This window comes from Monodelphis domestica, chromosome 1 (genome assembly GCF_027887165.1).
Source record: "Monodelphis domestica isolate mMonDom1 chromosome 1, mMonDom1.pri, whole genome shotgun sequence".
Taxonomy (NCBI): Eukaryota; Metazoa; Chordata; class Mammalia; order Didelphimorphia; family Didelphidae; genus Monodelphis; species Monodelphis domestica.
Genome location: NC_077227.1, coordinates 455328621 through 455351963, shown reverse-complemented (window position 1 = coordinate 455351963; position 23343 = coordinate 455328621). Strand labels below are relative to the sequence as shown.

Below are 23343 nucleotides of genomic sequence, written 5' to 3'. Positions count from 1 at the left end.
AGACATGAGGTATATACAGTGTAACAGGCTCAAATAGAAAGGATATCTCTTTTCCAAAACTCTAAGCAAAGAAAGGCGGCTAGATAGCTCAGCAGATAGAGAGCCAGGGCTAGAGAAGGGAGGTCCTGATTTCAGATGTAGCCTCAGATACCTCCTAGCTACGTAACTCTAAGCAAATCACTTAATCCCCCCCACTTAAAGCCCATAACTCTCTTCTGCCTTGGAATCTTAGAATGGATTCTAAGACAAGGTAAGGGTTTTTAAAAAAATAATCTAAGCAAGCCCACTTCTACCCTCTCTTCATGGATAGGGGACAAGTCATTGTAAAAAAGCAAGAATATCAAGAGATTTAAAGGGCCAGATGAGACATATAACAAAAGCTGTTACCTTTCAGAGTTCTTGCTAAGGCTTTCTATTGATCTCATAGATTAAGACTGATTGCTAGGAAAGACAAAAACTGAAAGCAAACCTTTCTGGCTTTTCCCCACAGATCAGGTCAGCTTGCTGTCTCATAGACAAGAGGACAACGATGGGATGTATCAGACATAAATGCAAGGAATCCAAGATATTCTGACAGGTCTTCAGTTGGTCAATAAATTAAGCTGTTATGTCAATGGAGTGTTTATTTAAAATCATTCTTCTTGGTTCTTTACCTTTAGAAGTTCTTTACCTGAGAATAAACATATGCCAAATAGTTTGCTTCAAATTTCTCAAAAAAGCTTGTAGATAATCTATGGAGCTCTTCTGGAGTTAAAACAGAAGAGCAGCCTAGAACTTGTTGGGCTTGTAACAAGGAATCCTGACTTGAATATACATTATTACATGGCGCAAGATTTCTTATCTCCAGCTGTCAGGACATCTACTATCAGGCATCATTAGGCAGTGTGGCTTTCTACTGTAATGATTAACAATAATTTTAACACCTACGTGACACCAATGTATAGCAGGTTGAAGGTTGTTTCTTATAGGTCTTCCAAGCCGTCCACTACTATAATCCCCAAATACTTCAGAGCTGTAGTACTACTCCCCAAATCATTATCATCATGATCTGGGATGATGACAGATACATACTCAAGAATTGACTGTAGGAATTCTGTCTACCTATCAAGAAATAAGAATAGGAAAGTAATTGGAAGAGGGACAAATGAGAAATATTAGATAGATATTCAAGAATTTCAAGGTAAGATTAGGACCAAGAAGTGGCAAACTATGAAAGAGGGGAGAACAAGGGAAGTTATAAAATTACAATTTTGTTTTTAACTCTAGCACTTAAGACAGTTTCTATAAAAATTTACCACATTGCTAAAGGCTAGGCCCAAGTGGAAAACACAGGGATTTCTTAAAAGGAGAAATTAAGTTTGTTAAAAATAAGTTGGTTTGGCTTTCAATTTCTTTTCTTTTTAAACACTTACCTTCCATCTTAGAATCAACATTGTGTATTGGTTCTAAGGAAGAAGAACGGTAAGGGCCAGGTAAAGGAAATAACAATGAATTAAGCCACACAGATTTTTAGCATATTTTGGCTTTGTGGTGTTTGGAAGACAATAATAAGTGGATATAATTTTTAGTTAAATTTTTTTTGTTGAGACGGAGTCTCTGGCCTCTCTGCCTAGGCTGGAAGTATTGCTCATCTCTCCATTTATAGTTATGGGAAAAACCCAAACTATTAGTATTTCAAGGTTGAAGCGCTAAATTGAATTGTTATCCTTATATCCTATGTAGGTTCATCTTTTTTTTTTTAATAACTCAGAAAATGACCTCAACTATCAAACCAAGGAGTAGAGTTTAAAAATAGATTTTGAATTATCAAGACTACAATTTTTATTGACAAGATAATGACCTGAATAAAAGTTAAATCAACAAAAGAGCGTTTGATATAATAAACAGGCATATCTCAAAAGAAATCCTCAAATAATAAAAAGATTGGAAGAGTTATTGAAGGTGAAAATCACACTTTATAGCTGAAGAGACCAGAGATAGCATCTCTTCTTTGAAATAAGCTAACAAACATAACATTCATAAGAGTTATATGACAAGAAGTATATTAATTCAAAGCAATTCAACAAACACTATACTCACCAAGCAATGACCAATTCAGACTTTGGAGTACTACCTCTCTCTTCCAAGCAATGGTATAAAGAGATGAAGGACAACACTTTGCTCTCAAAGAGGTTACAATCTAAATGAGGATGAGAAAAAGTATACAAATAAGTATGATTCAGTGAAGAAAATAAGGGCAAATAAAAAACCCAGGCAAAGAAATAGGTCATTAAGTAAAGAGAAACTTTGCAAAACTATGGTGGTAGGGGGTGGGGGGGTGGGGAAGAAAGGGAGGAATTCTTAACCAAACAGATATAAGTATTTATAAAACATTATTTTGATTATGGCAAATGAAAAAGATTTTTCAACACTTGAGGAATTAGAATAAAGTGAGAAGCTGATGACTGGGGGTGGAAATCTTCATAAGCAAATACCTCTGATTAAGGAAGGAAACAAGAATTTATTAAGCAATTTGTACCAAGCATCATTAGTAATTCATTTGATTCCTACAACACTCCTAAAAAGAAGTTGCTATTATTATCTCCATTTTATAGGCAAGAAAACATAGGCAGATGACAGCCAGTAAACATTTATTAAGTGAATATTACATGTCAGGCACTGTGCTAAGTGCTGGAGATACAAAAAAAAAAAAGCAAAAGACAGTTTCTTCCCTCAAATTGCTGACAGTCAGAGTGACTTACCTAGGATTGCATAGCTAATAAATAGCTAAGGCTAGATTTGAACTAAGATCTTCCTGACTCCAGCACCAACACTTTAGCCAAGGTGCCTCTTAGCTGCAGACACCAAGTCATGCAAGAAATATAAGGAATTGAAACAACTACAAAAGATCAAGAGTCATTTCCAAATACACAACTAGTCAGAAGATAAGGAAAGGTACTTTGAAGAGAAGAAATGTAAACATTCAACTATCATATAGAAGAGTGCTCCAGATCACTAATTTAAAAAAAGGGAAACTAAAACAATTTTTTATTTCATCTAACAATTTTGATGGTTTTATCCAATAAAGTGGCAAAAAAGACAAGATGAAAATGATAAACGTAGGAGGATCTATAGGAAGACAGGCATGATAATTAATGTTGGTAGAGCAATGTGTGAATTGATCCATGTATTAATGGAAAACAATTAAGAATTATATTGATGTCCTCCGATTGGGGAATGGCTGAACAAATTGTGGTATATGTTGTGGAATATATTGTGCTCAAAAGAATAATGAACTGGAGGAATTCCATGCTAATTGGAATGACTTCCAGAAATTGATGCAGAGCGAAAGGAGCAGAACCAGGAGAACACTGTACACAGAGAATGATACACTATGGTACAATCAAATGTAATGGACTTCTCTACTAGCAGCAATGCAATGATCCAGGACAATTCTGAGGGGCTTATGAGAAAGAACACTATTCACATTCAGAGGAAGAACCATGGGAATAGAAACACAGAAGAAAAACAATTGCTTGATCACATGGGTTGATGGGGATATGACAGGGGATATATAGACTCTAAATGATCACCTTAGTGCAAATAACAATAATATGGAAATAGGTCTTGATCAATGACACATGTAAAACCCAGTGGAATTGCGCGTCGGCTACAGGAGGGGGGTTGGGGGGGGGGAAGAACATGAATCTTGTAACCATAGAAAAATATTCTAAATTAATTAAATAAAAATTTTCAAAAATAAAAAAGAATTATATTGAATTATTACTATCCATTGAGTTAGCAATACCATATACCCTCAGAAGGGTAAAAACAGAAGAAAAGGTGTTTCGTATATACAACAAATATTTATAATAGTATTTTTTGTGGTAGGTAGAACTGGAAGCAATGTGGATATTAGAGAATGGTTGAATAAATCGTGGCATCTGTATGTAATTAAATATCACTATATTACAAGAAATGAGAAGAATAAAGAAGAATTGGGAGAAAAATTGCACAAAGACAACAATAATGGAAATGAAGACAAAATTTGAAAGACATTAGAATTCTGACCAATGAAATGACAAGTCTGATGGTGAAATATGCTTTATTCCTCTTGGCCAACAGGTAGGAGATTATAGGTGTGGAATGTGGCATACGTTTTCCCATTTTTTTAAATTAAAAAAGTTTATTTTCCCAATCACATTTAATAACAATTTACAACATACATTTTTCTGACATTATAAGATCCAAATTGTCTCCCTTCCCTCCTCTCTCGGAGATGGTAAGCAATTTGATCTGGGTTATACACATTTTATCATGTAAAACATACTTCCATATTGGTCTTTGTTGTAAAAGAATATTCATACAAAATCAAAACTCCAAAATAAAATAATAAACTAATGTGAAAGATAGACTGCTTTGATGTGCCTCTGACTCCTTCTCTGGAGGTGGATAGCATTCTTTGTCTTAAGTCCTTCAGAATTGGCATGGCATACTTTTTAAAGACATGGCCAATGTGTTGACTTGCTTTGCTTAGTTTTAATTTTTTGACACATGGTAGGAGAAGAGGTTTTCTTAACGGGAACTTGGCACATAGTAAATGCTTAGCAAATGGTTAGTGACTGCCTGACTTGGCAAAGGGTGGCAGGAGCCATGCCTGTGGGTCACATCAGTGGGAAATGAGTTATATGAAAAGATGTCAATAAATGGCAGAGGAGCAGGGAGAAGTAAAGTTGAGCTCTACCTTATAATTCTTTCATACTGATCCTGAAAACACACTAGACCAATGATGGCAAACCTTTTAGAGACCTTAGAGACTGAGTGCCCAAACTGCAACCCTTAGACCGCATGTGATTTCCCCCCATCTTACCCCAGACAGGGAAGGGAAGAAGCACTCCCAATTGGGCTGCTGGGCAGAGGGGCAGGTGATGTGAGAAATGTCCTCAGGTGTGTGTGGAGAAGGGGAAGGGAGCAGTCCCCTCTGACATGCTCCAGCAAGCTTGCCATAAGTTTGCCAACACAACACTAGACCAACTCCTTCTGATTAAGAAATTCAAGAGCAGAATGGCAAAAGGCAGATACAGTCAGAGATTTCTGGACATTGGGGACAGAGTCTAGCCAGGAACAACAATGAAGAGAATAACATCAGAGGAAGAAGCCATGTATCGGAGCAAGGAGTCCCTGATCCAGTAGGGACCTGAACTTGTGCAGGATGCTAGAAGAGGTGTTAACTGGCAGCTCTGTCACAATCCAGTTTCAGGGCAGATTTCAAAGAATAAAGAAGAAAGTTTGGCATTCCAGGTCATAGGCTGTATATAGTCCATGAAGAATGAAATGAAATAACTAGGGAAGGAATCCCAGATTAAAGAGTATTTCTGTCACTCTGATCCAGCAGAGTTTCACAGATACCTGATAGTCGCCAAGTCAGCAGCAGTCTATTGATACTCCAAATAGGAATGCCTATAGGTGTTTTCATAAATCCAGACTCAGGTGAGAAACATGTAGAATCATACCAGGAAGGCAATGATTAAATTTTGCCCTGGATCATACTTCTTTGGGAGCACTAAAAGCTTGCAGGGCTTCATCCTGAACTACCCCTGAGATCCTGGAATAATACAATACTCAGTAGCCTAAGAAAATAGCATCAGGGCTCTAGAACATATAAGCTCAATCCAGATATTTATTCTAGAAAAATAGTCTTGTCCTACTATAAAATTAAAAAGTCCAGAAGTAGGGTAGAAGTATAAACAAACATACAAAAAAAATCCCATCATAAAGATCTAGTATGGTGACACAAACTCAGAAGAACATAATGACTTCAAAACACCTACAAGGAAAGCCTCAGAGAAAAACATAGATTTGGTGAGTTTAATTAGAATTTCCAAGTTTAATTTGAATTCCTGGAAGAGAGAAAGCAAGAATTTAAAGATTTTTAGATTTTTTTTTTAATAAACTGGAAATAAAGAGAAGGAAAGCAAGGAGCACAGTGGATAAAAGCAGACTTGGAGTTGAAAGTCTGGCCTCAGACACTTTCTAGCTGTGTGATCCGGGGTAAGTCACTTAACTCTACTTGCTTAGCCCTTACCAACATTTTACCTTAGAATTGATATTTAGAAGGAAAAGGCTTGTTTGTTTGTTTTTTTAAAGAAAGCTTGGAATTCGATATTTCAGAAGGTGAAGGCTTTTAGTGAAAGCTAAAACTGAGTGTAATCCCAAAGAGGAGAAAAATGAATCTTTAATAAAATAGAGGACTTCAAAATATTCCTGATGAAAAGACCAGGAACTTTGAAATGCAAACAGAGCAACATAAAATGGTAACCATGAGCAAACAAACATAAGGGGACCGGGAAAACCTCTTTACATTCTATAATATGAGAAGATATATATGTCTTTCAGAATCCTATCATTATTAGGAGACAGAGTCTAATTAATTAGAAAGAGGAACTGGGAGTAGATCAGTTATATTTTGATGATCTTAAAAGAAGGACTGGGAATGGAAGAGGAATATATTGGGAGGGAAGAAAGAGGAAAAGTCTCTCACATACATGCAATGTACAAATATAAACATGCAGGAAGGGGTGGAGCAAGTGGCATTTGAACCTTATTTTCATCTGAATTGGTCAAAGAAAGAAATACACACATACACAGACAAATACACACTGATAGGTACCAAAGTGTATTTTATTCAACAAAGAAACAGGAGGGAAAAGGGGTGAAAAGGGCAATAAGAAAAGAAAATTAAAAGAAGGATTAATTCTAAGTGAAATAAATTCTAAGGAAGTACAGAAATATTTATAGCAACTTTTTGTGATGGCAAAGAACTGGAAACTAAGGGCCCATGAGTTAGGGAATGGTAAACAAGTTATAGTAAATGAATGTAATGGAATGCTGTTGTACTATAAGATATGATAGAAGAGATAGTTTCAGAGAAATCTAGGGAAGCTTTATGAACTGATTCACAGCAAAGTGAGCAGAATCAAGTGAATAATTTATATAGTAACAATATTGCAAAATTAAATAATTTTGACCAACACAATGACCAATCATAATTCTATAGGACTCATGATGCTACCAAAGGACTGGGTGCTACCCACTTGTAATTAGACAGGTTAGACTTAACAGATTCAAACAGATTTTTTCTGGACATGACCGAATTTTTTTGCTTAGATCATATGTCTGTTACAGGAATTTTATTTTTCCTTCTTAATGGAGATGGGGGGTGGGGGGTGGGGGGGGGACAGAGCTGAGAGAAAAGAAAGGAGATTTTTGTTGATTTAAAAAATAAAATGAAAAAAGTCAAACATTTAAAATAAACTAAATTCTATAAGAGAATTTCATGAAAGAGAGATCAATTTCAGCTGCTGGGAAATCATAAGATGCTTCAAGAAGGAGGCACCTGAGCTGTAATTCAAAGAAAGGGAAAGCATGCAATAGGTATAGAAGTGGACTGAGTCATACTTCAGCAGAATTACATGTGAATACAGAAGGGAACAGGGGAAAGAGTCAGTTTTATAGTCTGGCTGGAGACTAGAAGATATGAAAGCATGTAATATGAAATAAAGCAGGAAAGGTGAATGATACTGAAACACATGTCCTTCCTCTTTGTAGAATGGTGGCAGACTACAACTATGGAATCTTGTGTACTGTCTGTCTTGGTTGCTTTACTGGATGGTTTTGTTTAAATGTTTAAATGTCTTTTGCTTTTGATATTGGAGAGGGAAGTGATTGTTGTGTTTAAAAATGCACAAGTAAGACATTTAAATTTTTTTTAATGAAAAAAAAAAAGACTAGAAAATTAGGCTGGCTCAAGTTTGTGAAAGTCCATAAATTCCAGGTTAGAGACATTATATTTTATCTTATTAGGGAAAAAAAAAAGCTGTTGTCCAGGGGGTGTGGCATGGTTAGGTCTGAACATTAGGAAGGTTACTTGTTGGATTTCTGAGGGATTGGAGCCAAGAAAATCAGTTAGAAAGTTACTACAATAACATGTGATGAAGACCTGAATGAGGCAGATGACATTGTGAGATGGGAGAGGACAAGACGGATAGAAAGAGAGAATAAAGAGAATAAAGGGCAAATAATGTCATTTTAAAATTTTACACAGCACCAGAGTTAGAACATCTTATCTGGAAAAAGCACTGCTACCTTTAGATGAGGGATACCAAACTTGGCATCTTTTTAAAATTTGTTTCCTTTGTAATCTTATATATTTTATTCTATGCATTTGAAAACATTTTCCCGAGAAGAGGTCCAGAAGCTCTGCCAAAGGGATTCATTATACAGAAAAGGTTAAGAGTAATAGAGGAGGGGGCAGCTGGGTGGCTCAGTAGATTGAGAGCCAAGCCCAGAGATGGAAGTCCTGGGTTCAAATTTGACCTCAGACACTTCCTAGCTGTGTGACCCTGGGCAAGTCACTTAACCCCCATTGCCTAGCCCTAACCACTCTTCTACCTTAGAACCAATACTTAGGATTGGTTCTAAGATAGAAGGTAAGAGCTAAAAAAAAAAAGAGAGTAATAGAGGAGACAAAAGTATGGACAATTCAACCACACACTTCACTTCATTTTTTATAAATATATCACAAATATTCAATGAAACACTTTCCGAGGATCCTCATTTTAAAATGTAAGATATAGACTGTTGTTTCAGTAAAAAATATCAAGTACCATTTGATGAAAAGTGTTAGTGTCACTGTCAAATGTCCATGAGTTCAATTAAAATACAACTTGATAATGGAACTGTTGAAAAAATGATTATTTCAGAGAGAATTCAAAGGACTTAAAAAAAAACACAAGAATAAATCCAGAATTATGCAGCCGAAGACACTGATTCACATAAGCAACCCCATAAATTCAGAGCTATTTTTGGGTTGAGAAGGCCATATCAAACTGAGAAATTTTCAAGGATTGATAATTTCAATATCCTTCTGTTTCTATGTTCCAGGTCACACAAATTCTAGAAGACACAGAAAAAAAATAAAAACTTGCTAACCATATATAAAAAACTAATTTTATTCTTCTACTTAGCAGACCTTGACAGATAGCTATACTCTCCTCTAAACTGATTATGAATGAAACGCTTTAGATAAAGTGGTTGAAATATCTAGAATTGTTTGAATATAGCATCACAATAAAATATCAGAGCTACTTCTGCAAGTTTTAAAATAAAATACATACCAAAAGATATCTAACTGCAATTAAAACAGAAGAAACAGGTGTTGTATGGAACTGAAAATTACTATTGTGACTATGTAGCGGCAGAATATTTATGTTTTTAAACAGACTACACTTAAACTACACTCATTTACTCAACATTCATTGAGTACCTACTATGTATAGTAGGTTGATAATAGGGGGAAAATACAAAGTTCCTGCCCTCAGGACTTTATTAATTCATCAGTCAGAGGGGTACCACTTCAATAAATGTTTAATGAACCTCAATGATGTTCAAGGCACAGTTTAAGGAACTGGGGATACAAAGACCAAAGACCAAAGTGAAGCAGTCCCTGTTCTCAAGGGGTTTCTCTCTCTCTCTCTCTCTCTCTCTCTCTCTCTCTCTCTCTCTCTCTCTCTCTCTCTCTCTCTCTCTCTCTCTCAATAAACAGAACACCACATAAATTGAAGTAGTATTGGTTTACAGAGTTTGTGATCATATGAAGACAATAGATTTTTCTTAAAAATAAGAATTTTGCTACCAGTTTGAAAGAAAAACAAGTTTTATGTTTTTGAAAATAAAAAGTTTTTCAAATTTTGTTTCCTCAAACTACAGAAGTGTTTTTTATTTTTTAAAGGAAAGACTACATTGGGGCTTTGGATTTCCTGAAAATATATGGATTCTTGTTTCCAGGGGAAACATTTGAGCCAGGCCATAGATTTGTTGGGACTTAAAGTAGTGAGGACTTTTTATTTTGCTGTCAGTACAAACCACAGACCTCTTTCCATCACAAACAGATCATCATTGAAATACTTATCCAAGAAAAGCACTAGACTAGCTACTTCAAACAAATGACCCAGGAATCAATGATTCACTGTTTAAAATATTTGCTTGCAGCCAGTCATAATACTGCCTGATGACAGCAAAAAAAATTTCTTTTTCCCTGAAAATAAGAATTTGTTGCCATAATGCCAAGAAAGGAAAAACCAGCACATGAATGACCACAAGAAGGAAAAAAACAGACATCAGGCAATAAATTACTTTTACTTTCAACTCCCATTCATTACTTAAAGGTAGCTAATACACACTTAAGTTCCATTTCAGAGAGTAAAAAAGTAGGACAAACAGCAATGATATATACCATAACATTATAAACTGTCACAATTAAGACAATATATTTCTAACTAGGTAGTGTGGTGAAATGGAAGAGCACTACTTTTGAGTTAGAGGATCCAAATTCAAATCTCTACTTCACCATGACCAACTGTTGTGATTATGGGATGTCACTAAACCTCTCTGAGTTTTAGCTTCCTATTGTGTAGAAAGATGTTATACTAAGGCTGCACTAGTCAGTTTGAAAACATATCATATGAGATGAATGCTGCCCTAATTTTGAATAAGTCTGATTGATGTTTCAGCAAATTGAGAAGAAAAAAATGGATTTATGTCAGAAATATACTTGGGAGTTGAAACAAACTTTTTGGACACATTTTAAAAAAAGAACCTGAGTACCTGGAGTTCTGAAACAAGGAGGGAAGGAAATATATTTGAATTTTGCTTTTTCTTACAGAAGAAACAAGCCCAACACAAGATTCCAATGGTGTTGGTATTGATATGTTGTTGTTGTCTAGAAGTGTTCAAATGATTAGGCCTTTTAACCAGGCTTTTTCCTTTTTCCTTTGAGATGAGGAAAATGCCATCTAGATCTCTACTTTTTTGGGGATTGTACACGCTCTCAATAAAGAATTTTTGAGCATGTGTACTCAACATGTGCATAATTACTTATGAATAAATTATTTATAGACATTACTGTACTAATTATGTAATTGTAAAACATATAAAAACAAAAAATTTAAAAGGAAGAAATATGAAATTTCATTCTAGAATCAAAAGAGTGCCACCAAATGAATCCAGGGAGTGACATGCTCAGATCTATGCATTAAGGAAAACACTTTGGCAAGTCGGTGGAGGATGACTTGGTAAGGGGAAAGAATTGAGGGAAAATCAATTAGGAGACCATTTCAATAGTTCAGGAAAGAGATAATGATTATCTGAATTAGGGCTGTGTTTGTGTAAGTGGAAAAGGAGACAGATTTGAGAGCTCTTGCAGAAGTAGAAACAATATGATTTGGCAAATGAATAGCTAAGTAGAATTAGGATAATTGAGGAGTTAAGAATGACACTAAAGTTGTAAATCTGGGTGACTGGAAGGATAGTAGTGGCTTTGATAGAAGAGGGATGGGTTTAGATAAAAAGAAAATGTAATGAGAGCTGTGATACAGATTTCAACCCATCATGTCTGTGAGACTGTGATTCATGCTCTGTCCCACAAAAATGGTAAAGGAGAAAGGTTCAGGCTTCTTACAGAATATAGTCATCCTGCAGCCATGAAATCATAGGGAGAAAAGGTATGGTTATTTTATTTTGGGGGGGGGGGAGTTTGCCTGTATATAGATGTGGGTGCCTGGAACACACTGAGTTTATAAACCAGGTGCCACTACAGAGTTCAACCTTGGGAGAGTGAGGGGGGGAGAACTGTTGAAAAATATCAACAAGGTAAGGGTCCAGGACAACTCCAAGAAACTCATGCCAACAAAAGGATATCCACCACCATAGAAAGAACAGACAGTGTGAATGGAGATCAAAACATGTGATTCTTTACTTTATTTCCTCCCTGAACTTTTCTCTAGTGCAGGCAATGTGTATTCTCTTTCACAACATGGAAGGACATGGAAATATATATTGTATGATAATATATGGACAATCTATATCATACTGCCTGACTTCTTGGGGAGGAGAAAATGGGGGTGGTGGGGGGAGAGAGAAAGAGAGAGAGAGAGAGAGAGAGAGAGAAAGAGAGAGAGAGAGAGAATGAGATGAGAATGGACTACAAAATGTCAGAAAGCAAATATTTAAAAAATCATATTGACATGTAATCTAGAAAAAATTAAAATTATTAAAAATAATTTTTAAGTACCTCATAGACTTCTACTCTTTATTCTCTTTCCTGGTTCTTCTCTTAACTATTCTACCACTTCTTGGTTTGCTTTGCATTTCTTTAATCATACTATACTCATTTTATTCACGGAAATCCAAGGTTCCATCTCAGGCTGTCTTCTCTTTTCACCCCATACTATTTTATCAGTTACCATGGACACAATTATCATCTCTATGTAGATAATTCTTGGATCTACACTTACAGCTCTAGCTTCTAGACAAGGTTATAGTCATCACCAACTGCCTTTTATATATCTCAAACTGAATGTCTTGGAAGCATCTAAAACTTAACACATTCATAATAAAACTCATGATCTTTTCCCCAAATCCTTCCCTCTTCCCAACTTTCCTATTATTGTAAAGGGCACCACCACCTTATTCCCAGTTCACTCAGACTCATAAATTTGGTGTCATCCTGGTCTCCTTCTCCCTGTACAGCCAATCCATTGCCAAATCTTGTCCATTTCTACTTTCAAAACATTTCTCAGAAATGTTCCCCTCTCACCACTTGCATAGCCATAAGCCTAGTTTAGGCTGCCATCACCTCTCAACAAGACAATTGCAACAGCCTTATAAATGGGTCTTCCTGACTCATTTCTTTTACCATTCTCCACTCAGCTGCCAGATGATTGTTCTACAGTATAAGACTAAACATGTGATACTTCCTTCCCTCCCCACTCCATGAGATTCGGCTCCTTACTAAATCTCCAGAACCAAAGATAAAATAAATTTCTACATTTAACATTAAAGCTGATCATAACCTGGCCTCTTCCTACCTTTCCAGTCTCACACTTTCCATGCCTTCCCACATGTGCTGATCCAGCAAATCTGGTCTAGTTGTAGTTCTTCTAGCATGACAAGTCTGTTTTCAAGCTTTTGCTCTGGCTGTCCACACCACTTGGCAGGAGTGCTCTGCTTCCTTACCTCCATCTCTTTGCTTCCTTTGACACAGCTCAAATCCAATCTTTTGCAAGAGGCCTTCCACTTCTGTATGTAACTTGTCTGCCCCTAGCTATTTACATGCTGTCTCCTCCATTTGAATGTAAACTCCTTGTAAGCTGGAACTGTTTTTGTCTTTTCTCTGTATCTTCAGGGACTGGTACATAGTAAATTATTAATAAATGCTTGCTGACTGACTTTAGGTCTAAGGAATAAATGAATGATAAAAACTAAACTATTTAGACAATATTACACCAATTAGAAAAGCTGAAAGGTTATGAAGGTATTGAAAAGCAGGTGGTAAGAATCTCAGTAGGAGAGAATACTAGAAAAAAGTGACTGGCTCATTTTTGGCTTTGAACAACTGAAAAAAGTAAACAACTCTCCTTTTTAACCCTTTAAAAATGCATAAAAAAAAATCAAACCCAAATTGATGTCCATAATACTAAGGATCATAGATCTGGAGTTGGAAGGGGCTTCATCTAGTCCAACTCCATCATTTTATACAGAAACTAAAGGAGAGGTTATATAACTTTCCCCCCAAGGTCATATCTAAGGCAGGATTTCAACAGAGATCCTTTGACTCCAGAGGCAACCATCTTTTTAAAAAAAAAAGGCAATGATCTTTTTTTTTAAAGACTGACAAGACTAAATTGAAACAAGTGAATCAGAGAGGAACAGCATCATTAATAAGTAATTAATTTTTGAAGCCTCCTCAAAGACTGAGGGCATTTGTTCACAAGCACATAAAGTTTCTCTTCAGAAAGCTAATAGTGGAAAAATGTAATGATTCCATGCTAGAAGAGGTCATTTCCCTCAAATAGCAAATAATAAGAGTTACAATAAAATAGCCAGGAGCAAGAATTCTTCATTTCATTTATTTTTAAAGTCCTTACCTTCTGTCTTAGTATCAGTTCTAGCAAGGGCTAGGCAATCAGGGTTAAGTGACTTGCCCAGGGTCAAAGTTTTTGAGGCCAAATTTGAAGCCAGGTCCTCCTGACTTCAGGCCTGGCACTCTGTCCACAGTGTTAACTCACTGCACTTCAAATCCTTTATTCTTAAAATATGCATAGAGTGAAAATCCATTGAAAAGGAATTATAAAACTACCCAAAATTTCTCTTGTTAAAGAGAAAATGAAATTAGTGGATTGAATAAATAATGTAACCCCATTCTGAATATAATGAGATTAACTTAGTCTGAAAATACTCAATTGAATACACTAGAAAGTGATGTGCAATAAATCAGATGTAGGAATAGTAAGTGCAAAGTATCTATAATAGGAATTCAGACATTTGTTTAATGAATATATTCTAAATTTTAGCACATGAAAAATATCTTCTACCAATAAAAATTTTAAATTGTGAATGATTAACTGAAAAGCAATGAAGTCAGGAAAACAAAAATAGTTTTGCGACTTTATGTTCCAGGTGTACAAACCAAGAAATTGTGCAGGAGTGAGCAGAAATTAAGGACTCTGTCAAATGCAATTTCAAGCAAAAGGAAAAGTATGATTCTTAGCTTGCAGAGTAAAGTAAAATTCTTCAATTAATCCTATGAGGTCAATTCTTTGCTGTTTTTAACCCTGTTCTCAGCTTTCATGCCAATACAAAATCATTCTCAATAGGCATAAGTTGTTTTATGTAGTCTTATAAGTAAATACAACAAATTTGCTAGCTTCCTTAAAAAAACAAATAAACAATACTTTGCACATCTTTTTGGAGGCATATTCTATAGTATAGTCAAATGAATTTGTGTACTTGTCCATTCATTTGGTATACACACAAGCTAAAAGATGACTTCCTGACTTAATGGCTAAACCAGGAAGACAATAATTTATATTATTACTTTCTTTCTCCTTAATGGTAAACCTAAAACATTCTTTTTCTGAAGGATACATTTTGAATACGTGTTTGTGGTTCAAGTTTTAGAGCCCAACTTCTAATTCTAAACCGAACTACTCTGTATCAAATATCCAAATATCAAATAACCATTCTAACTGATTAATATATGTGGCCCTGAGAAACTAGAAGAAATTAGGCGAAAGCAATAGTATTGTGACCACCAAATAACTTTTGCCAATATTTACTAGCAATGTGTCTTTCATTCCAAGTATACCATGACTTTCTGTTTCTATTCAATTTCACAACACTTCAAATGATTGGATTCTTTGTCAAAAGTGTCCCCAAAGGATTGTAAAATCATAAAATCTCTCTCTCACATGGTGTGATCTTGGGCGTTACTATTTGAAATAATATGCTTAAAATAAGTTTAAGAATATATCCAAAATAATCACAATTTAAAGATGTTAAAGAATCCTCTCACTTCTTTATAATAACCTTATTTAATTTGTATTGTAGGCAAGATCCACTGGTTATCACTGACAGAGTTCATACAACTGCAATTGAAGCAGTTGTAAAATACACATATGAATATGAAGTACTATATTAATTAGGTTCTCTAAGCAATATATATGTTTCTAACTTTTAGGATGGTACTTTTTTAGGTACTTAAAAGATTAACTACTAAAGGAATACTTGATTTGTTGACAGGGAGGAAAGATCAAATTCATTAGAATGTGGAAATATTTTTTATAGTCCATCATAAGGAAGGTTGTGAATGTGGCAGGAAAAGCACCCAGAAAACATATATACTGGGAAATCAGAACTCTAACGAATGAATGTAACATAGTTGTTTTTTAAAGTTACTTCTGCAGAAACAACTAATGAATCAGATTTTTAAAAAAGAAAAAAACTATCTTGAACATTACAATACAAATGTAAATCATATCCATTGATCACAAAGTAAGAACATATTATACATTCAGAAAACAGTGAATAGATCAGGACCTCACACAGTGAGCTGCTACAAAAATTTAGTTCAGGAAAATGCAGTTTTTAATTAAAAGCAATCAAATACTAACATGCAAGTAGTTGGCTGGATTTTTGAGATTCAGAAGAGAGAACAGGCTGGAAAAACAATAGGGAATCTGAAAGATACTATCTGCTTGCAAATACCAAGGCTTTAAGTTGTGAAATCTTCATTCTCCTTGAAACTACTTTATCCTGGTTTTCTATAGACCTTAGAGCTTCTTCTCAGTCTCTTTTCCTGGATCTTGGGCCAGGTCACTCTTACTTTACCAGGGCTCTGCCTTGGGCCTTTTTCTTCTTCTTTCCTAAACTATTTCACTAAGTGATCTTATCAGCATCCACAATTTTAACTCTTATATCCAAGGTGATGATTCTCAGATCTACTTATCCAGCCCTAACCTCTCTCCAAATTGTCTAGTCTTGAATCTCCAAATGCCTATTAGATATCTTAAACTAGAGGTCCCATTGATATAAGTAGACTCAACATTCCCTGAAATGAATTCTTTATTATCCTCCCCACTTAAATTTCTCTATTAGTAGTGAAGAAACCATCATCTTCCCAACTTCCAAGCTCATAAGCAAGGTGTCATACTTGCCCTCATAATCTGATGTCAAGGTTTGTTGATTTCACCTTTGTAATTTCTCCAGAACACCACTCCTCCTCTTTATGTCTGACACTGCTACCAACCAGGTCCAGGTCCTTATCACCTCAATCTGGATTACAGTAATAGCCTGGCTTGCCTCCCTGCCTAAAGTCTTTCACTCTCCAATTCTCCATTCAGCTGTCAAATCAAAGCTTTCTAAAACCCAAATCTGACTATGTCCCTATCTACTATTCAATCAACTCTAGTAGTTGGGGACAGTGGGCTCCATGCTGTTTCATCTCTCAACTCCAGGAATTATCACTGGCTCTTCATCTTCTATGGAATGTTCTTCCTCATCTCTGCCTCCTGGCTTCCCAGGCTTCCTTCAACTACCAGCTAAATTCCCATCTTCTATGCCAAATCTTTCCTAATCACTTTCAATGTTAGCATCTTTCCTGTATTGATTATTTCCAATTTATCCTGTATATACTTGTTTGTATCTGGGTATTTTCATTTTCTCTCCCATTAAACTATGAACTCCTTGAGACTATCCTTTGCTTTTCTTTGAATCCTCAGTGATTAGCACAGTGCTTGGCACACAGGAGGCAATAGGTGGAGCAATGGGAAGTAGGAAGGCTTGAGCTCACCCTGGATGTCACATAACCTTTGTTCACCTCAGTTTCCTCACATATAAGAGGGGGATAACAATAACACCTAAATCCCACAGTTGTTAAGAGGATCAAAAGTGATAACTATAAAGCACTTAGCAAATGCCTGGCACATAATAAGCACTATATAGATGTTGACCATTACTATCATTAAAAGTTTATTGAAAAACTGAAATATTGAAATCACTCAGCAAAATTACAACTAAAAAGGTAAGCATTACCAGAACACAGCCAAAGGATGTGAATACACAGAAAAGAGGACTAGAAAAACTTCCTCAAGATTTATTAGATACATTTTCCTGACAAAAATTAAAGCATCCCTAATGACATTTAAAATGAAGCTATGGGAAACATTTTATTTTGTTTTTTAAAACCCTTACCTTCTGTCTTGGGATCAATATTGTGTATTGGTTCTAAAGCAGAAGAGCAGTAAGGGCTAGGTAATGGGGGTTAAGTGACTTGCCTAGGGGCACAAAGCTAGGACATATAAGAGGCCAGACTTGAACGTAGGACCTCACACCCCTAGGCCTGGCTCTCAATACACTGTACTACTCAGCTGCTCCCAGGAAGAATATTTTAAAGGGATATGTTTAATTTTTTCTAGTCTCAATACTAAATATCAAGGAATAGCGAGGAAACTAGTGTTTAAGTATCACAAAACTCCCAGTGTATAGGCCAAAAATCCTGAATATTCAAGACAAATATGAACATTTGATCCTAAAGGGTTCAAAGTACAAGATTTACTTGAAAGAATTTAATTTATCCTCATTGTACACTGAATACAACTAAAAACATGATTTTATCCACTATTTTACATGGACTAGAAAGATATAGGACCTAGAGGGAAGGCACTTCCCCTTTCTGGGCTTCAGTTTCCTCATATGTAAATAAGGGGATTTGGATTAAGTATATAGAGGGTATATAAGGCCCTATGGAAAAAGTACTGGATTCAGATTTCAAATGAGACTGATTCAGATCCCATCTGAACAAAAATAACTTCACCTCATTGGGCCTTAGTTTCCTCATCCTAGTTACCATCATCATATGGATGAACAGCTGCAACACCTACTTTATAGAACTATTGCGAAGAAAGTACTACAAATGTTAAAGTGCTTTATCAATGTAAGTCATTCTTATTTCTACCATCACATCCAACAACACTAAGTCCTGTAAATTTATTTGAAAGAATCCTGGCTAGCCAGGCAAGATAACTGAGTAACTCCACTTTTATTACTCACTAATCTGATCCGGCCTTAGACAAAGACCCTCATGACCCCTCAGGGCCTCAGTTTTTCTAGTGGCAAAATAAGTAGGGAGTCTGGATTAGAAGGATCATAGAAAACAGAACGGAAAGGGGACTTAGAAATCACCTAGTCTACCCCTCCCTCATTTTACAGAAAAGGAAACCTGTCCAAAGAAGGGAAGGGGCTTGCCAAGGTCATATAGAAAGTTAATAGAAAAAATGAAGTTGGAACCCAGGTCCCTGGAATTCATATCCAGTGACTTAATATCCTGTTACTTATCCCTAAGGTTCTTTCCAGCTCTCAATATTGATTCCCCCCTGCCCCGCCCAGGAGCTCCCCATCTGCAGGAGCTTAGCACCCCCAAGATGTTACTTCCATTCTCCCTTCGTACCTAGGACATCTCCCTTCGTCCATTCCATTGAGTCCCCGGCAAGACTCCCCCCCTCCCCATCCCCCGGCCCAGTCTCCCTCCTTCAGCTTCCCCAGCGGCCCCTCCCCCGGGCCGGCTCGGGCCGCTCCCCTCCCCAACGGGCGCCCTTCAGTCTCTCCTTCCGCTCTCCTTCTCCCCTAGGGGATCCCCGCAAACCAGGACGCCGGGACCCCGTGACTGACTTTTCGTGATCTCCGGTGGGACGGAGGCACGGTCTCCGGCGCGGCGACTCCTTTGTGACAGCTCTGGGAGGGCGATAAAGATGGACGCACAGCCCCGGCACTGCCATTCCGCGTTGAGCCCTCCCCCGCTCCGTAACGCCCCGGTCCGCCTTCCCTCCCGTCCCCTAGGAAACACCCACCTCACTCCCCGTTGGTCTTTTCTAGAATCAACCAATCGGTATCCAGGTAGCATAGTCAGGTGACCTACCTGCTTTGCCCCTCCCTCGTCTTTACTAGCCAATGCTCACGCTAAAGCATGAGAAATCCAATCAGATTGCCCGGCCTCTGAGCTGTTGTATGGAAGAGCAGGGTTCCCATTGCTTAGGACCTGGGAGCCGGGGAGGAAGAGCGAAAAACATTGGCCAATCTACCTCGGGGTAGGCGGGTCTTGCAGTAGAGGAGAGGGAGCGGAAGCCCTGAAGGGTCAAAAGGATTCAAAAAGCAAAGTCGGAGTGGGGAAAAGTGAGGCCTTGGTGGCGGTTGAGGAGGGTGGGCGCTGCTGCGGGGGCCTCGGCTGAGGTGTGCAGGTAGGTGAGCGCGGCAAGGGACGTGAGGAGGAGGCGGTTTAGGCGGAGAGGCCTGCACTTCCAGGCCTTTTTCCCAGAGCAGATACTCATGTGGGAAGGGAGGGCTTAGTGTTATGATCGATGTACCGAGATTTGGGAGGGTGGGGGGAGGGCGGGAAAGGGAAAAGCTGGGGGACTCCAGAGTAGCCTCGGGGAACCCGCCTCGGCTTCTAAGGGTGCATGGCTGGGCAGGGGTGGAGGGAGGCTGCCTGCTCGTTCCTGGTGCTTTCTCGTAGCATGTTTCACTGCTTCATCCGACAGTCGGGTCCCAAGTGGTGTGACCATCTGAGTGAAGAGGAGGCCCAGAGATCTGGAGCCCCAGGGATGGGGCTTAAGGGGTCCCAGAGCCCAGAGGACGTAGAGGAGCCGATTGATCGAGGGGCCCAGAGCCCTGGATGTGGCTCCTGGATCCAAGCTGACTCCAAGCTTGGCTCTGGGCCCTAAGAGCGTGGTCCTGATGCTTTGGGTTCCGCCAAGGTTTATTAAGCATCTACCCCAGAGTCTGGTGCTTCTGACCAGAGCCCACACATACAGAGGCAGTAGTTTCGGGGGAGAGGAGGAAGAAGAGGAGATGAAATGAAGAGGAAGACCTGGTGCAGGTTACCAATTACTAGTAGACCAAAGGAAGAGCCATAATATGTAAAAAGAAGAGATAAAACATTGAGAGATGGAGAGCAGGGGAAAAAAAGGCATCATGAACAAAATGGCATCTGAGCTGAACCTTCAAGTAGAAAGACTTCAGCAAATGGAGGTGGGGGTGTCACTTAGTAACCGTCATTAAGGACTTGACATATACATAGTGAAAAGTATTAAGAGTTACAAAAAAAGGCAAATGACAGTCCCTGTTCTCAAGAAGCTTCATATTCTAATGAAGGAGACAACATGCAAAAACTATGTATCACCTATTTACAGGATAAATTGGACATAAGCAACACCAGGGCAGGCATTGTAATTAAGGATGACAATGCCACAAAACTATATGACCCTTTTATCCAGCAATACCACTACTGGGTTTGTATCCCAAAGAGATCAGAGGTAAGGGAGAAGAGCCTGCTTGTACAAAAATATTTTTCACAGATTTTTTTGTGGTTGCAAAGAATTGGAAACTGAGGGGTTGTCCATCAATTGGGGAATAGTCAAACAAGCTGTGATATGTGGTTGTAATGGAAAACAATTGCACCATAAGAAATGATGAACAGGATGAATTCAGAAAAACCTGGAAATACATATGAATTGATTAAAAATGAGAACTGTGTAAACAGTAACAGAAATATTTTATGATGATCAACTGTGAAGGACTACACTATTATCAGCAAAACAAGATTCCAAGATAACCCCAAGGGACTCATGATAAAAATAACTAATATCCATAGCCAAAAAAGGAACTGGGAATATAATTGCAGATCAAAGTACTCCATCCTTCATTTTATTTCCTTCCTGAGTTTTTTTGTATGTGATGTGTGTCTTTAGTCACAACATGGTGAACATAACATAGTAGACTACCACTTCAGGGAGGGAGAGGAGAGAATCTGAACCACAAAATGTCAGAAAACAATTGTCAAAAATTGTTTCTACATGTAATTGAAAAAATAAAATTCTTTTATTAAGAAAAGAGAATTCAGAAGGATGGGGAAGGAAATTCCATTCTAGGACTGGGGAAATTATTTAAATAAAAGAACTGAGAGAGAAAAGTATATGGAAGAAGGATCCTAGAGTGAAAGAGTTAGATGTGTGAGGAAAGGCTGAAAAAAGGAGGCTGGATCCTGTTTTAAGAGGGCCTTGAATGCCAGGAAAAACTTTTCTTTCTCATGATAATTTTTTTTTTTTTAGTTATAAAGTTCCTCCTACTGCCTCCTCTTCCCCTAGGAAAAGAAAAACAAATCCTCATAACAAATAAGTGAAATCAAGCAAAACAGATTCCTATAGTGATTATATAAGAAAAGATCTTATTCTTCATATTTAATCCATAATAGCATTTTCCCTCATTGGTCTTCTATCAAATTTTTATTAAAGTTTTTCAAAGTCGTTCCTTTTTTGTAATATTGATTTTTGTAGTAGATTATTATTGTTCTACTCACTTTACTTTCCTCTTACTCCACAGACATCTTCCCAGATTTCTCTTATTTCTTATTACAGCACAACAGTATTCTATTACATTTATATAACATAATTTATTCATCCATTCCCTAATTAATAGATAACCCCTTCAGTTTCCAGTTCTTTGCCACCACAAAAAGATGACTAGAAATCTCTTTGTACATGAACCTTTTTTTTTTTAATCTCTTTGGGATATAGACTAGTAGTGGTACTGCTTAGGTCAAAGACAATAATATACATTTTAGTAATTTGGGGAGCCAGGTTTCAAATTGCTTCCCAGAATACCAATTCACAACTTCAATGGTGTATCAATTTGACCTTTTCCTCACAGCCCTCAAGACATCTGTATTTTTATTTTTTGACCACTTTGTTAATCTAATAGGAGTGAGATATAGTCATAAGAGTTGATTTAATTTATGTTTCTCTAATTATTAATGGAACATTTTTTATATGACTTTAGAAGTTTAGATTTCTTTCTTTGATGATTTCCAAGGCAATTTACTTAATCTCTTATGAAGAATAAGGCTAGCTTCATAGACATGAAAGGAAAGCACTTTGTAAAACTATGAAGTATTACATAAATATAAAAATAACATCTGACTTGGCATGAGATTATTGACTTAGATTTATGTGTTAAGGGAAGGGTAAAATTGGAAAAGAAGACTTGAAAAGTATTTGCCTGGATTAGGAGATGGGTATGACTAGCCCAGATGTTACTGGCTTATGGGATCCTGGGCAAATCATTAAAAATTTCCAATTACCGGGCAACTAACCAACTCATTCAAAGTTGTAAAACAATTGTTGATTTTAAGAGAATTTTCTTACATGCAGTTATTTACATTATTTACACTACTGAAACCACTTATTTCAACTTCATAACAATTCTCTAATGTAGATGATTAAAGGTATTATGTTCATCTCACAGATGAAGAACTGAGGCTCAAAGGTTAAGTGGCTTGCTCATTGTTACACTTACTAGTAAGTGTTAGAGGTAGGTCTTTCTGAACAAAGTCCAAGATACATTTTTTACATGACACCCTGCTGCTTCAAGCCTGGAAGATGAGGAAAATACATCCTGATATAGATGGCTCCATAAACTGAAAGTCTGGTGGGGGAGAAGTCATACCTGTTACAGAATATGTGTTATTGAAGTTTTTTGCTTTCTAGTGTGGAAAGATAGTTCAATAAAGTAAATACGGGAAGATCTTGCTTAAAAGTTTTTATGAAGCCCATTAAAATTGGAAGGAAAGGGTACAGTCTTAAGTGAAGTCTGAATTGTCTTGGGCACAGACATTGAGCTCTGATGAAGGTAGATTTTGCATACTTTCTAATTGAGCCTGAAGCAGAAGCTAACTTTTGGAAGAGTTTTAAACCTACGATCTTCCTCTTTTTACTTGTTTGGGAAGAAGAGGACTGTGGCAAGTATGAAGAATTTAAAAGATAGCAAGCAAGCTATAAGTCAAGGTTTTAAAACTCTAGCCATCGATTTTTCCTTCCCTGGAATTTTGATATTTTAAGATCATGCTGCTTGCATAAATCAAAATTTAAAACTATATGAAGCAATAATTTGGTGCAGAACTCTCTGCTGAATTATTTG

General features: G+C 37.1%; 2 protein-coding genes across 10 annotated transcripts in view; one reads left to right on the top strand and one right to left on the bottom strand.

Annotated features, from left to right (window-relative positions):
- The window catches only part of RSPRY1 (ring finger and SPRY domain containing 1), an 80682-nt gene extending 61500 nt beyond the window's left edge, over positions 1–19182 (bottom strand). The window contains exons 1-4 of one of the 5 annotated variants that reach the window (XM_016422806.2): positions 19045–19182; positions 2080–2179; positions 928–1101; positions 470–670 (exon numbers count right to left, since the gene is read on the bottom strand). The gene's annotated coding sequence lies outside the window, so the exon portion shown is untranslated. Of the gene's footprint in view, positions 1–469; positions 671–927; positions 1102–2079; positions 2180–18823; positions 18875–19044 lie in introns of those variants that run through there. The other 4 variants (XM_056812338.1, XM_056812339.1, XM_056812340.1 and 1 more) reach the window with 4 other exon arrangements.
- Positions 19048–23343, top strand: part of PSME3IP1 (proteasome activator subunit 3 interacting protein 1) — a 36469-nt gene continuing 32173 nt past the window's right edge. The window contains exon 1 of one of the 5 annotated variants that reach the window (XM_056812345.1): positions 19048–19187. The gene's annotated coding sequence lies outside the window, so the exon portion shown is untranslated. Of the gene's footprint in view, positions 19188–19210; positions 19611–23343 lie in introns of those variants that run through there. The other 4 variants (XM_056812344.1, XM_056812342.1, XM_056812346.1 and 1 more) reach the window with 4 other exon arrangements.